The 14,216-nt window shown below is 42.3% G+C and overlaps 1 pseudogene; it reads left to right on the plus strand.

Moving 5' to 3' along the window:
* The first annotated feature begins 431 nt into the window (after window positions 1-431).
* On the plus strand, window positions 432-3,147 carry LOC124223723 (arylphorin subunit alpha-like; annotated as a pseudogene).
* The last annotated feature ends 11,069 nt before the right edge of the window (window positions 3,148-14,216 follow it).

The raw sequence follows: 14,216 nt of genomic DNA on the forward strand, positions 1-14,216 counted from the left end.
CTTTCGGAGCGTAACGTTGTATGAAATACGTTGAATCGAAGGACATTAATCGCATTGTACGATTGCAGTTGACTACAAGGTGATGAAAAAATCTCTGGTAAAAAAACTGCACGACTCTCATGAATTTGTGCGTCAACTTTGACCGACGCCAATAACTGCAAACTTTGACAACACGCAACAATAACTATCGTACTGCAAAAACATACGTTATCTATGGAAATTTTTGATTACGGCTTGATTATCTTTGTCTTGTTCATATCTGTTTTCGCGTTATGAGGTTATAATAAAAGTATGAATTTTCATTGATAATCTAATATCTTACGAATTCAAAAAACGAATTGACTTTATAGATTGTTTACGTCTCTGTGAATTTTTGGATTGGAACGGTTGCCTTGCCGATGGCTTTTTTAGGTCAAAGATAACTGACAACAATGCGACAGACTCAGTATAAAACGTGGGCGAAAGTGAATTTGGTCATCAACGACAGTGACTGCTCCAAGATGACGAAGGCTAGCAAGGAGTTCCTCGTTAAGCAGCAGAAGGTTTTCGACTTGCTGTGGCGCGTCGATCAGCCGGAACTTAAACCTGAGCTCTACGCCCTGGGAAAGTCATACAAGATTGGAGTGGACTTGAATTGTTACTCAAATCAGGTGAGAAATTACGTCACCTTGTTTTTCTCTGGACCTCGGACTACAGCGATAATTTTCCTAGGATGCCGTTAAAGAATTGCTGGCACTGCATCAGCGCGGGATGCTGTCTCGTGGAAAAATCTTTTCGATTTTCCACTCGGACCACCTGCACGAGGCCATAGCTCTTTTCAAGGTACTTTATCACTCCAAGGACTTTGATACCTTCTGCAAGACTGCCGCTTGGGCTCGAATCCACGTTAACGAGGGAATGTACGTTTACGCCTTCAGCGTCGCCGTAATCCGCTACCCTGAAACCTTTCGAATCCGACTTCCTTCTCTCCACGAGTTATATCCCCATCTCTTCTTCAAGAACGAAGTTATCCGAACTGCTTACGATGCGAAACTCTACAACGGTGAGTCAGTCAATCACTCGTTCAAGCTCTACGTGGCCTCGAATGTCTCTCACGTATACGGCTTTACTAACCAGTGTTCATTTTCGCTATTTTCGGATCCCACCAAGACCGTGGCGTCATCCGATGGTGCAATTATCATTCCGGATAATGATTCTATCCCGTCCTCGGAGTGCTGCTCCCCCGACGAATATAAACTTCGTTACTTCACCGAGGACGTATATTCCAATGAAATATATTACTTCTCTCAACTTAGTCATCCATTCTGGATGAAATCTGGAGAATTTGGACCACACTTCCCAAAACGTGGTGAAGTATATTTCTTTGCATTGAGGCTCCAGCTTGCCCGCTACAACATGGAACGGTTCAGTAACGGCTTGGGGGAGATCGAAGATTTCGACTGGAGTTATCCGATCCCGCACGGTTACCATCCTAGCATGAGCTATCACAACGGTTTGCCGGTCCCTCACCGAAGCGACGACGCCATGCTTCCCAATCATAAGCTCGGCTTGATCAAGGTAACCGATTTTGGACTTGAATGCACGTCCATCAGTAATCATTTTCCACTTGAACCTGTCGATCCAGTCGTCGAGTTACCATTTGATTTTTCAACAGGAGCTTCGCAATCTTGAACAACTTTTCGCGTCGGCAATCAATTCGGGATTCGTCTTTCACAAAAATGCAACATTCGAATCTATTCGCACTCGAAGTGGTATCGAGGTTCTCGGTAATCTCATCCAAGGAAACGCTGACTCCGTCAACCATGATTTGTACGGCAATTACGAGCTGCTCGCTAGAGACGTGCTCGGCTTCAGCCCGGCGCCTCGTGGCAAATACGACGTTGTGCCGAGCATCATGCAGGTCTACGGCCTGAGCCTACGTGACCCGATGTACTGGAGTCTTGTCAAGAAGATCATGAGCTACCACAAGAAGTTAGTGTTCATTATCCATAATTCTACTGAGCACTTCTGGCTGGCTAGCAATTGCGCAAACGCAGAATGCGACGCAATATTGATCACCAAACGTATTAATGAATAAATGGCGTGATTTTCTTGGACCGGAGATTGCAGAAGATTCATTGTTGGCCAGAGCGCGTGCAATTGTCGGATAGATGCCATCAATGTTCTTTTCTTCCAGATTCGTGTCATACCTGCCAAAGTACACGTACAAAGACTTGGCCTTCCCCGACGTAAAGATAGAATCAGTGGCTGTCGACAAGGTTGAGACGTATTTCGATGATGTCGACTACCTGATCTCGGCTGCGGTGAAAGCACGACAAAACTTTGATCAAGGCTCGTCGATACCGGTTGAATCACAAGCCTTACACCTACCACATCACTGTGAACAGCAAGGCAGCCATACAGGGCTACTTGAGCATCTACATGTGACCGAAATATGATTCCAACCACGAAGAGATTGATCTCACCAAGTACTACGACCAGTTCATACTTCTGGACGCATGGGGCGTTGATCGTTAGTATAATTCGCTGATTATATATACAGGGTTTCAGTTCGATGACTGTTACATCGTCTCTTCGTTCAATTTCAGTCCAACCCGGGATCAACAAAATTAGACGCATCAGTGGCGAATCTGAATACGTAGGGTGCGACCCAGTGAGCAGCGATGTATTCTACCGGGAAATCGAGAGAGCTATCACGGGTGAAGAGATTCCCAAGTACCCTCACAAATATCCGGAGCGCCTGGTTATCCCTCAGGGATCCCCGGAGGGTGTGCCCTTCCAGTTCTTCGTCCACGTTACTCCCTACGCCGAGAAAAGCATGTACCATTATCATTCTGCGATGTTCGGAGACAAGAAAATTTTGGACAAGCCTCTGGGATTCCCGCTGGACAAACCATCGAACTTCAACATCGCCGATCTGCCGAATGCGTACTTGAAAGAATTCAAAGTTTATCACAAGGAAGAATCGGAAATCAGTGAAAGCGCCTAATTCATTGATCTGCATCGCCATTTTCACTTATTGTAAAAGCTTATTGTGAAATACGATGTAATGTAGTCTCAAAACGTATGAATAAAAACGTTTGAAATTACGCTACTCTATTCGATGCTCATGGAATATATAACTATCAGTACTGGATCTTGATATTCTTTAGACATTCAACGCCATTCAATAAACACTGCTTTGTTTATCCGCCTGTCTTCGGCTCCGAGTTTGGCACAGGTATACATCGAGTCTCTAAGGGCATAAGCTCGTAAATGTCATCTTACGACCTTTTGCTGTTTAAACCAGCAAAAGGGCGTATATTTTGTGTTCATCGTACCTAGACTTAAAACATGAAAATGTAGTTAGAAACGTTAAAATTAAATAACAGTATAATTAGGAGCAAAGGTTCGTATGTGCTGGTGACACGATTTTTTGGTTTCATGCAAATTGGAAGAATAAGATTTGCTACGGTAATTGCATAGGGGCGTGACCGTCAAAATTCATTAGCGTTGAACATATTGTTCCGATAGGTGACGATGTGGCTCCATTGTTATCCAGATATTGCTTGTGAGTCATCGTGAAAAACACTGGTTCTCGTTTTTAGGCTGTAAGTTCAGATGCGTTGATCTCAGCGTATTGGGACTGCGCCCTATCGATTCCTCTCGCAAAATTACGTCGGAATAGTGCATCCAAGAATCTATTCCAGCACTTCTTAAATTTCGAAAATTTTCGCCAAAAATGCAAAGGGGTAAGCCCTACTTTTTTCCATTATTTGACCGGAAGTATGTGGTCTCGGGTTCAATTATGATTAACCTTTTCTGACTAATTGGACCCCCAGGAACTCGACAAACGCAGCGAAAAGTGCGTGGGATCAATAGGAGAGACATTACGGAGGGAAAAGCACCAGCTGAAAAATGTCGAAAACCCATGTTCTCGTTTTCTGACTGTAACTTGAGATGCGTTGATCGCAGCGTATTGGGACTGCGCCCAATCGATTTCTCTCGCAGAATAACGTCGGCATGGTGCATCAAAGAATTTATTCTGGCACTTTTCAAAATCGCGAGAATTTTCGCAAAAAATGCAAAGGGGTTAGCCTTACTTTTTTTTCATTTTTTGGCCGGAAATTTTCGGTCTCAGATTCGATCAGTATCACCCTTTTCTGACTAATTGGACCCCCAGAAACTCGACGAACGCAGCGAAAAGTGCGTGGGATCAACAGGAGAGACATTACGAAGGGAAAAGCACCAGCTGAAAAATGTCGAAAACCCATGTTCTCGTTTTCTGACTGTAACTTGAGATGCGTTGATCGCAGCGTATTGGGACTGCGCCCGATCGATTTCTCTCGCAAGATTACGTCGAAATAGTGCATCAAGGAATTAATTCTAGCACTTTTCAATATCGCGAAAATTTTCGCAAAAAATGCAAAGGGGTTAGCCTTACTTTTTCTTCATTTTTCGACCAAAAATTTTGGGTCTCGGATTCGATTGGTATGACCTTTTCCTGACTAATTGGACCCTCAGGAACTCAGAAAACGCAGCGAAAAGAGCGTGGGATCAACAGGAGAGAAATGGCGAAGAAAAAAGCACCTGCTGAAAAATGTCGAAAACGCAGGTTTCCGTTTTTTGGCTGTAACTTTTTATACAATAATTGCAGCGTATTGGGACTGCGCCGAATCGATTTCTCTCGCTGAATTACGTCGGAATAGTGCTACAATAAATTTATTCCAGCACTTTTGCAGATCGCGAAAATTTTCGCAAAAAATGCAAAGGGGTTAGCCTTACTTTTTCTTCATTTTTCGACCAAAAATTTTGGGTCTCCGATTCAATTGGTATGACCTTTTCCTGACTAATTGGACCCTCAGGAACTCAGAAAACGCAGCGAAAAGAGCGTGGGATCAACAGGAGAGAAATTGCGAAGAGAAAAGCACCTGCTGAAGAATGTCGAAAACACAGGTTTCCGTTTTTTGGCTGTAACTTTTCACACAATAATCGCAGCGTATTGGGACCGCGCTTAATCGATTTCTCTCGCTGAATTACGTTGGAATAGTGCCACAATGAATTTATTCCGGCACTTTAGAAAATCGCGAAGATTTTCGCAGAAAATGCAAAGGGGTTAGCCTTACTTTTTCTTCATTTTTCGACCAAAAATTTTGGGTCTCCGATTCGATTGGTATGACCTTTTCCTGACTAATCGGACCCTCAGGAACTCAGAAAACGCAGCGAAAAGAGCGTGGGATCAACGGGAGAGACATGGCAAAGGAAAAAGCACCTGCTGAAAAATGTCGAAAACGCAGGTTTCCGTTTTTTGGCTGTAACTTTTCACACAATAATCGCAGCGTATTGGGACTGCGCCCAATCGATTTCTCTTGCTGAATTACGTCGGAATAGTGCTACAATAAATTTATTCCAGCACTTTTGCAAATCGCGAAAATTTTCGCAAAAAATGCAAAGGGGTTAGCCTTACTTTTTCTTCATTTTTCGACCAAAAATTTTGGGTCTCCGATTCGATTGGTATGACCTTTTCCTGACTAATTAGACCCTCAGGAACTCAGAAAACGCAGCGGAAAGAGCGTGGGATCAACAGGAGAGAAATGGCGAAGAAAAAAGCACCTGCTGAAAAATGTCGAAAACGCAGGTTTCCGTTTTTTGGCTGTAACTTTTTATACAATAATTGCAGCGTATTGGGACTGCGCCGAATCGATTTCTCTCGCTGAATTACGTCGGAATAGTGCTACAATAAATTTATTCCGGCACTTTTGAAAATCGCGAAGATTTTTGCAAAAAATGCGAAGGGGTTAGCCTTACTTTTTCTTCATTTTTCGACCAAAAATTTTGGGTCTCCGATTCGATTGGTATGACCTTTTCCTGACTAATTGGACCCTCAGGAACTCAGAAAACGCAGCTAAAAGAGCGTGGGATCAACGGGAGAGAAATGGCGAAGGAAAAAGCACCTGCTGAAGAATGTCGAAAACACAGGTTTCCGTTTTTTGGCTGTAACTTTTCACACAATAATCGCAGCGTATTGGGACTGCGCCCAATCGATTTCTCTCGCTGAATTACGTCGGAATAGTGCCACAATGAATTTATTTCGGCACTTTTGTGAATCGCGAAAATTTTCGCAAAAAATGCAAAGGGGTAAGCCTTACTTTTTCTTCATTTTTCGACCAAAAATTTTGGGTCTCCGATTCGATTGGTATGACCTTTTCCTGACTAATTAGACCCTCAGGAACTCAGAAAACGCAGCGAAAAGAGCGTGGGATCAACAGGAGAGAAATGGCGAAGTAAAAAGCACCTGCTGAAAAATGTCGAAAACGCAGGTTTCCGTTTTTTGGCTGTAACTTTTTATACAATAATTGCAGCATATTGGGACTGCGCCGAATCGATTTCTCTCGCTAAATTACGTCGGAATAGTGCTACAATAAATTTATTCCGGCACTTTTGAAAATCGCGAAGATTTTTGCAAAAAATGCAAAGGGGTTAGCCTTACTTTTTCTTCATTTTTCGACCAAAAATTTTGGGTCTCCGATTCGATTGGTATGACCTTTTCCTGACTAATTGGACCCTCAGGAACTCAGAAAACGCAGCGAAAAGAGCGTGGGATCAACAGGAGAGAAATGGCGAAGGAAAAAGCACCTGCTGAAAAATGTCGAAAACACAGGTTTTCGTTTTTTGGCTGTAACTTTTTATACAATAATCGCAGCGTATTGGGACTGCGCTGAATCGATTTCTCTCGCTGAATTACGTCGGAATAGTGCCACAATGAATTTATTCCGGCACTTTTGAAAATCGCGAAAATTTTCGCAAAAAATGCAAAGGGGTTAGCCTTACTTTTTCTTCATTTTTCGACCAAAAATTTTGGGTCTTGGATTCGATTGGTATGACCTTTTTCTGACTAATTGGACCCTCAGGAACTCAGAAAACGCAGCGAAAAGAGCGTGGGATCAACAGGAGAGAAGTGGCGAAGGAAAAAGCACCTGCTGAAAAATGTCGAAAACACAGGTTTTCGTTTTTTGGCTGTAACTTTTTATACAATAATCGCAGCGTATTGGGACTGCGCTGAATCGATTTCTCTCGCTGAATTACGTCGGAATAGTGCCACAATGAATTTATTCCGGCACTTTTGAGAATCGCGAAAATTTTCGCAAAAAATGCAAAGGGGTTAGCCTTACTTTTTCTTCATTTTTCGACCAAAAATTTTGGGTCTTGGATTCGATTGGTATGACCTTTTTCTGACTAATTGGACCCTCAGGAACTCAGAAAACGCAGCGGAGAGAGCGTGGGATCAACAGGAGAGAAATGGCGAAGAGAAAAGCACCTGCCGAAAAATGTCGAAAACACAGGTTTCCGTTTTTTGGCTGTAACTTTTTATACAATAATTGCAGCGTATTAGGACTGCGCCGAATCGATTTCTCTCGCTGAATTACGTCGGAATAGTGCTACAATAAATTTATTCCGGCACTTTTGGAAATCGCGAAGATTTTTGCAAAAAATGCAAAGGAGTTAGCCTTACTTTTTCTTCATTTTTCGACCAAAAATTTTGGGTCTCCGATTCGATTGGTATGACCTTTTCCTGACTGATTGGACCCTCAGGAAATCAGAAAACGCAGCGGAAAGAGCGTGGGATCAACAGGAGAGAAATGGCAAAGGAAAAAGCACCTGCTGAAAAATGTCGAAAACACAGGTTTCCGTTTTTTGGCTGTAACTTTTTACACAATAATCGCAGCGTATTGGGACTGCGCCCAATCGATTTCTCTCGCTGAATTACGTTGGAATAGTGCCACAATGAATTTATTCCGGCACTTTTGCAAATCGCGAAGATTTTCGCAAAAAATGCAAAGGGGTTAGCCTTACTTTTTCATCAATTTTCGACCTAGAATTTTGGGTCTCCGATTCGAATGGTATGACCTTTTTCTGACTAATTGGACCCTCAGGAACTCAGAAAACGCAGCTAAAAGAGCGTGGGATCAACGGGAGAGAAATGGCGGAGGAAAAAGCATCTGCTGAAGAATGTCGAAAACACGGGTTTCCGTTTTTTGGCTGTAACTTTTTACACAATAATCGCAGCGTATTGGGACTGCGCCGAATCGATTTCTCACGCTGAATTACGTTGGAATAGTGCCACGACGAATTTATTCCGGCACTTTCGAAAATCGCGAAGATTTTCGCAAAAAATGCAAAGGGGTTAGCCTTACTTTTTCTTCATTTTTCGACCAAAAATTTTGGGTCTCCGATTCGATTGGTATGACCTTACCTGACTGATTGGACCCTCAGGAAATCAGAAAACGCAGCGGAAAGAGCGTGGGATCAACAGGAGAGAAATGGCAAAGGAAAAAGCACCTGCTGAAAAATGTCGAAAACACAGGTTTCCGTTTTTTGGCTGTAACTTTTTACACAATAATCGCAGCGTATTGGGACTGCGCCCAATCGATTTCTCTCGCTGAATTACGTTGGAATAGTGCCACAATGAATTTATTCCGGCACTTTTGCAAATTGCGAAGATTTTCGCAAAAAATGCAAAGGGGTTAGCCTTACTTTTTCTTCATTTTTCGACCAAAAATTTTGGGTCTCCGATTCAATTCGTATGACCTTTTCCTGACTAATTGGACCCTCAGGAACTCAGAAAACGCAGCGATAAGAGCGTGTGATCAACGGGAGAGAAATAGCGAAGGAAAAAGCATCTGCTGAAGAATGTCGAAAACACAGGTTTCCGTTTTTTGGCTGTAACTTTTTACACAATAATCGCAGCGTATTGGGACTGCGCCCAATTGATTTCTCTTGCTGAATTACGTTGGAATAGTGCTACAATAAATTTATTCCGGCACTTTTGAAAATCGCGAAGATTTTTGCAAAAAATGCAAAGGGGTTAGCCTTACTTTTTCTTCATTTTTCGACCAAAAATTTTGGGTCTCCGATTCGATTGGTATGACCTTTTCCTGACTAATTGGACCCTCAGGAACTCAGAAAACGCAGCTAAAAGAGCGTGGGATCAACGGGAGAGAAATGTCGAAGGAAAAAGCACCTGCTGAAGAATGTCGAAAACACAGGTTTCCGTTTTTTGGCTGTAACTTTTCACACAATAATCGCAGCGTATTGGGACTGCGCCCAATCGATTTCTCTCGCTGAATTACGTCGGAATAGTGCCACAATGAATTTATTTCGGCACTTTTGTGAATCGCGAAAATTTTCGCAAAAAATGCAAAGGGGTTAGCCTCACTTTTTCTTCATTTTTCGACCAAAAATTTTGGGTCTCCGATTCGATTGGTATGACCTTTTCCTGACTAATTAGACCCTCAGGAACTCAGAAAACGCAGCGAAAAGAGCGTGGGATCAACAGGAGAGAAATGGCGAAGAAAAAAGCACCTGCTGAAAAATGTCGAAAACGCAGGTTTCCGTTTTTTGGCTGTAACTTTTCATACAATAATTGCAGCGTATTGGGACTGCGCCGAATCGATTTCTCTCGCTGAATTACGTCGGAATAGTGCTACAATAAATTTATTCCGGCACTTTTGAAAATCGCGAAGATTTTTGCAAAAAATGCAAAGGGGTTAGCCTTACTTTTTCTTCATTTTTCGACCAAAAATTTTGGGTCTCCGATTCGATTGGTATGACCTTTTCCTGACTAATTGGACCCTCAGGAACTCAGAAAACGCAGCGAAAAGAGCGTGGGATCAACAGGAGAGAAATGGCGAAGGAAAAAGTACCTGCTGAAAAATGTCGAAAACACAGGTTTTCGTTTTTTGGCTGTAACTTTTCACACAATAATCGCAGCGTATTGGGACTGCGCCCAATCGATTTCTCTCGCTGAATTACGTCGGAATAGTGCCACAATGAATTTATTTCGGCACTTTTGTGAATCGCGAAAATTTTCGCAAAAAATGCAAAGGGGTTAGCCTCACTTTTTCTTCATTTTTCGACCAAAAATTTTGGGTCTCCGATTCGATTGGTATGACCTTTTCCTGACTAATTGGACCCTCAGGAACTCAGAAAACGCAGCGAAAGGAGCGTGGGATCAACAGGAGAGAAATGGCGAAGGAAAAAGCACCTGCTGAAAAATGTCGAAAACACAGGTTTTCGTTTTTTGGCTGTAACTTTTTATACAATAATCGCAGCGTATTGGGACTGCGCTGAATCGATTTCTCTCGCTGAATTACGTCGGAATAGTGCCACAATGAATTTATTCCGGCACTTTTGAGAATCGCGAAAATTTTCGCAAAAAATGCAAAGGGGTTAGCCTTACTTTTTCTTCATTTTTCGACCAAAAATTTTGGGTCTTGGATTCGATTGGTATGACCTTTTTCTGACTAATTGGACCCTCAGGAACTCAGAAAACGCAGCGGAGAGAGCGTGGGATCAACAGGAGAGAAATGGCGAAGAGAAAAGCACCTGCCGAAAAATGTCGAAAACACAGGTTTCCGTTTTTTGGCTGTAACTTTTTATACAATAATTGCAGCGTATTAGGACTGCGCCGAATCGATTTCTCTCGCTGAATTACGTCGGAATAGTGCTACAATAAATTTATTCCGGCACTTTTGAAAATCGCGAAGATTTTTGCAAAAAATGCAAAGGAGTTAGCCTTACTTTTTCTTCATTTTTCGACCAAAAATTTTGGGTCTCCGAATCGATTGGTATGACCTTTTCCTGACTGATTGGACCCTCAGGAAATCAGAAAACGCAGCGGAAAGAGCGTGGGATCAACAGGAGAGAAATGGCAAAGGAAAAAGCACCTGCTGAAAAATGTCGAAAACACAGGTTTCCGTTTTTTGGCTGTAACTTTTTACACAATAATCGCAGCGTATTGGGACTGCGCCCAATCGATTTCTCTCGCTGAATTACGTTGGAATAGTGCCACAATGAATTTATTCCGGCACTTTTGCAAATCGCGAAGATTTTCGCAAAAAATGCAAAGGGGTTAGCCTTACTTTTTCTTCAATTTTGGACCTAGTATTTTGGGTCTCCGATTCGAATGGTATGACCTTTTTCTGACTAATTGGACCCTCAGGAACTCAGAAAACGCAGCGAATAGAGCGTGTGATCAACGAGAAAGAAATGGCGGAGGAAAAAGCATCTGCTGAAGAATGTCGAAAACACGGGTTTCCGTTTTTTGGCTGTAACTTTTTACACAATAATCGCAGCGTATTGGGACTGCGCCCAATTGATTTCTCTCGCTGAATTACGTTGGAATAGTGCCACAATGAATTTATTCCGGCACTTTTGAAAATCGCGAAGATTTTCGCAAAAAATGCAAAGGGGTTTGCCTTACTTTTTCTTCATTTTTCGACCAAAAATTTTGGGTCTCCGATTCGATTCGTATGACCTTTTCCTGACTAATTGGACCCTCAGGAACTCAGAAAACGCAGCGGAAAGAGCGTGTGATCAACGGGAGAGGAATGGCGAAGGAAAAAGCATCTGCTGAAGAATGTCGAAAACACAGGTTTCCGTTTTTTGTCTGTAACTTTTTACACAATAATCGCAGCGTATTGGGACTGTGCCCAATCGATTTATCTTGCTGAATTACGTCGGAATAGTGCCACAATGAATTTATTCCGGCACTTTTGAGAATCGCTCAAATTTTCGCAAAAATGCAGAGGGGTTAGCCTTACTTTTTCTTCATTTTTCAACCAAGAATTTTGGGTCTCCGATTCGATTGGTATGACCTTACCTGACTGATTGGACCCTCAGGAAATCAGAAAACGCAGCGGAAAGAGCGTGGGATCAACAGGAGAGAAATGGCAAAGGAAAAAGCACCTGCTGAAAAATGTCGAAAACACAGGTTTCCGTTTTTTGGCTGTAACTTTTTACACAATAATCGCAGCGTATTGGGACTGCGCCCAATCGATTTCTCTCGCTGAATTACGTTGGAATAGTGCCACAATGAATTTATTCCGGCACTTTTGCAAATTGCGAAGATTTTCGCAAAAAATGCAAAGGGGTTAGCCTTACTTTTTCTTCATTTTTCGACCAAAAATTTTGGGTCTCCGATTCAATTCGTACGACCTTTTCCTGACTAATTGGACCCTCAGGAACTCAGAAAACGCAGCGATAAGAGCGTGTGATCAACGGGAGAGAAATAGCGAAGGAAAAAGCATCTGCTGAAGAATGTCGAAAACACAGGTTTCCGTTTTTTGGCTGTAACTTTTTATACAATAATCGCAGCGTATTGGGACTGCGCCCAATTGATTTCTCTTGCTGAATTACGTTGGAATAGTGCTACAATAAATTTATTCCGGCACTTTTGAAAATCGCGAAGATTTTTGCAAAAAATGCAAAGGGGTTAGCCTTACTTTTTCTTCATTTTTCGACCAAAAATTTTGGGTCTCCGATTCGATTGGTATGACCTTTTCCTGACTAATTTGACCCTCAGGAACTCAGAAAACGCAGCTAAAAGAGCGTGGGATCAACGGGAGAGAAATGGCGAAGGAAAAAGCACCTGCTGAAGAATGTCGAAAACACAGGTTTCCGTTTTTTGGCTGTCACTTTTCACACAATAATCGCAGCGTATTGGGACTGCGCCCAATCGATTTCTCTCGCTGAATTACGTCGGAATAGTGCCACAATGAATTTATTTCGGCACTTTTGTGAATCGCGAAAATTTTCGCAAAAAATGCAAAGGGGTTAGCCTCACTTTTTCTTCATTTTTCGACCAAAAATTTTGGGTCTCCGATTCGATTGGTATGACCTTTTCCTGACTAATTAGACCCTCAGGAACTCAGAAAACGCAGCGAAAAGAGCGTGGGATCAACAGGAGAGAAATGGCGAAGAAAAAAGCACCTGCTGAAAAATGTCGAAAACGCAGGTTTCCGTTTTTTGGCTGTAACTTTTCATACAATAATTGCAGCGTATTGGGACTGCGCCGAATCGATTTCTCTCGCTGAATTACGTCGGAATAGTGCTACAATAAATTTATTCCGGCACTTTTGAAAATCGCGAAGATTTTTGCAAAAAATGCAAAGGGGTTAGCCTTACTTTTTCTTCATTTTTCGACCAAAAATTTTGGGTCTCCGATTCGATTGGTATGACCTTTTCCTGACTAATTGGACCCTCAGGAACTCAGAAAACGCAGCGAAAAGAGCGTGGGATCAACAGGAGAGAAATGGCGAAGGAAAAAGTACCTGCTGAAAAATGTCGAAAACACAGGTTTTCGTTTTTTGGCTGTAACTTTTCACACAATAATCGCAGCGTATTGGGACTGCGCCCAATCGATTTCTCTCGCTGAATTACGTCGGAATAGTGCCACAATGAATTTATTTCGGCACTTTTGTGAATCGCGAAAATTTTCGCAAAAAATGCAAAGGGGTTAGCCTCACTTTTTCTTCATTTTTCGACCAAAAATTTTGGGTCTCCGATTCGATTGGTATGACCTTTTCCTGACTAATTAGACCCTCAGGAACTCAGAAAACGCAGCGAAAAGAGCGTGGGATCAACAGGAGAGAAATGGCGAAGAAAAAAGCACCTGCTGAAAAATGTCGAAAACGCAGGTTTCCGTTTTTTGGCTGTAACTTTTTATACAATAATTGCAGCGTATTGGGACTGCGCCGAATCGATTTCTCTCGCTGAATTACGTCGGAATAGTGCTACAATAAATTTATTCCGGCACTTTTGAAAATCGCGAAGATTTTTGCAAAAAATGCAAAGGGGTTAGCCTTACTTTTTCTTCATTTTTCGACCAAAAATTTTGGGTCTCCGATTCGATTGGTATGACCTTTTCCTGACTAATTGGACCCTCAGGAACTCAGAAAACGCAGCGAAAAAAGCGTGGGATCAACAGGAGAGAAATGGCGAAGGAAAAAGTACCTGCTGAAAAATGTCGAAAACACAGGTTTTCGTTTTTTGGCTGTAACTTTTTATACAATAATCGCAGCGTATTAAGACTGCGCTGAATCGATTTCTCTCGCTGAATTACGTCGGAATAGTGCCACAATGAATTTATTCCGGCACTTTTGAAAATCGCGAAAATTTTCACAAAAAATGCAAAGGGGTTAGCCTTACTTTTTCTTCATTTTTCGACCAAAAATTTTGGGTCTCCGATTCGATTGGTATGACCTTTTCCTGACTAATTGGACCCTCAGGAACTCAGAAAACGCAGCTAAAAGAGCGTGGGATCAACGGGAGAGAAATGGCGAAGGAAAAAGCACCTGCTGAAGAATGTCGAAAACACAGGTTTCCGTTTTTTGGCTGTAACTTTTCACACAATAATCGCAGCGTATTGGGACTGCGCCCAATCGATTTCTCTCGCT

The sequence above is a fragment of the Neodiprion pinetum genome, chromosome 7, assembly GCF_021155775.2.
Source record: "Neodiprion pinetum isolate iyNeoPine1 chromosome 7, iyNeoPine1.2, whole genome shotgun sequence".
NCBI lineage: Eukaryota > Metazoa > Arthropoda > Insecta > Hymenoptera > Diprionidae > Neodiprion > Neodiprion pinetum.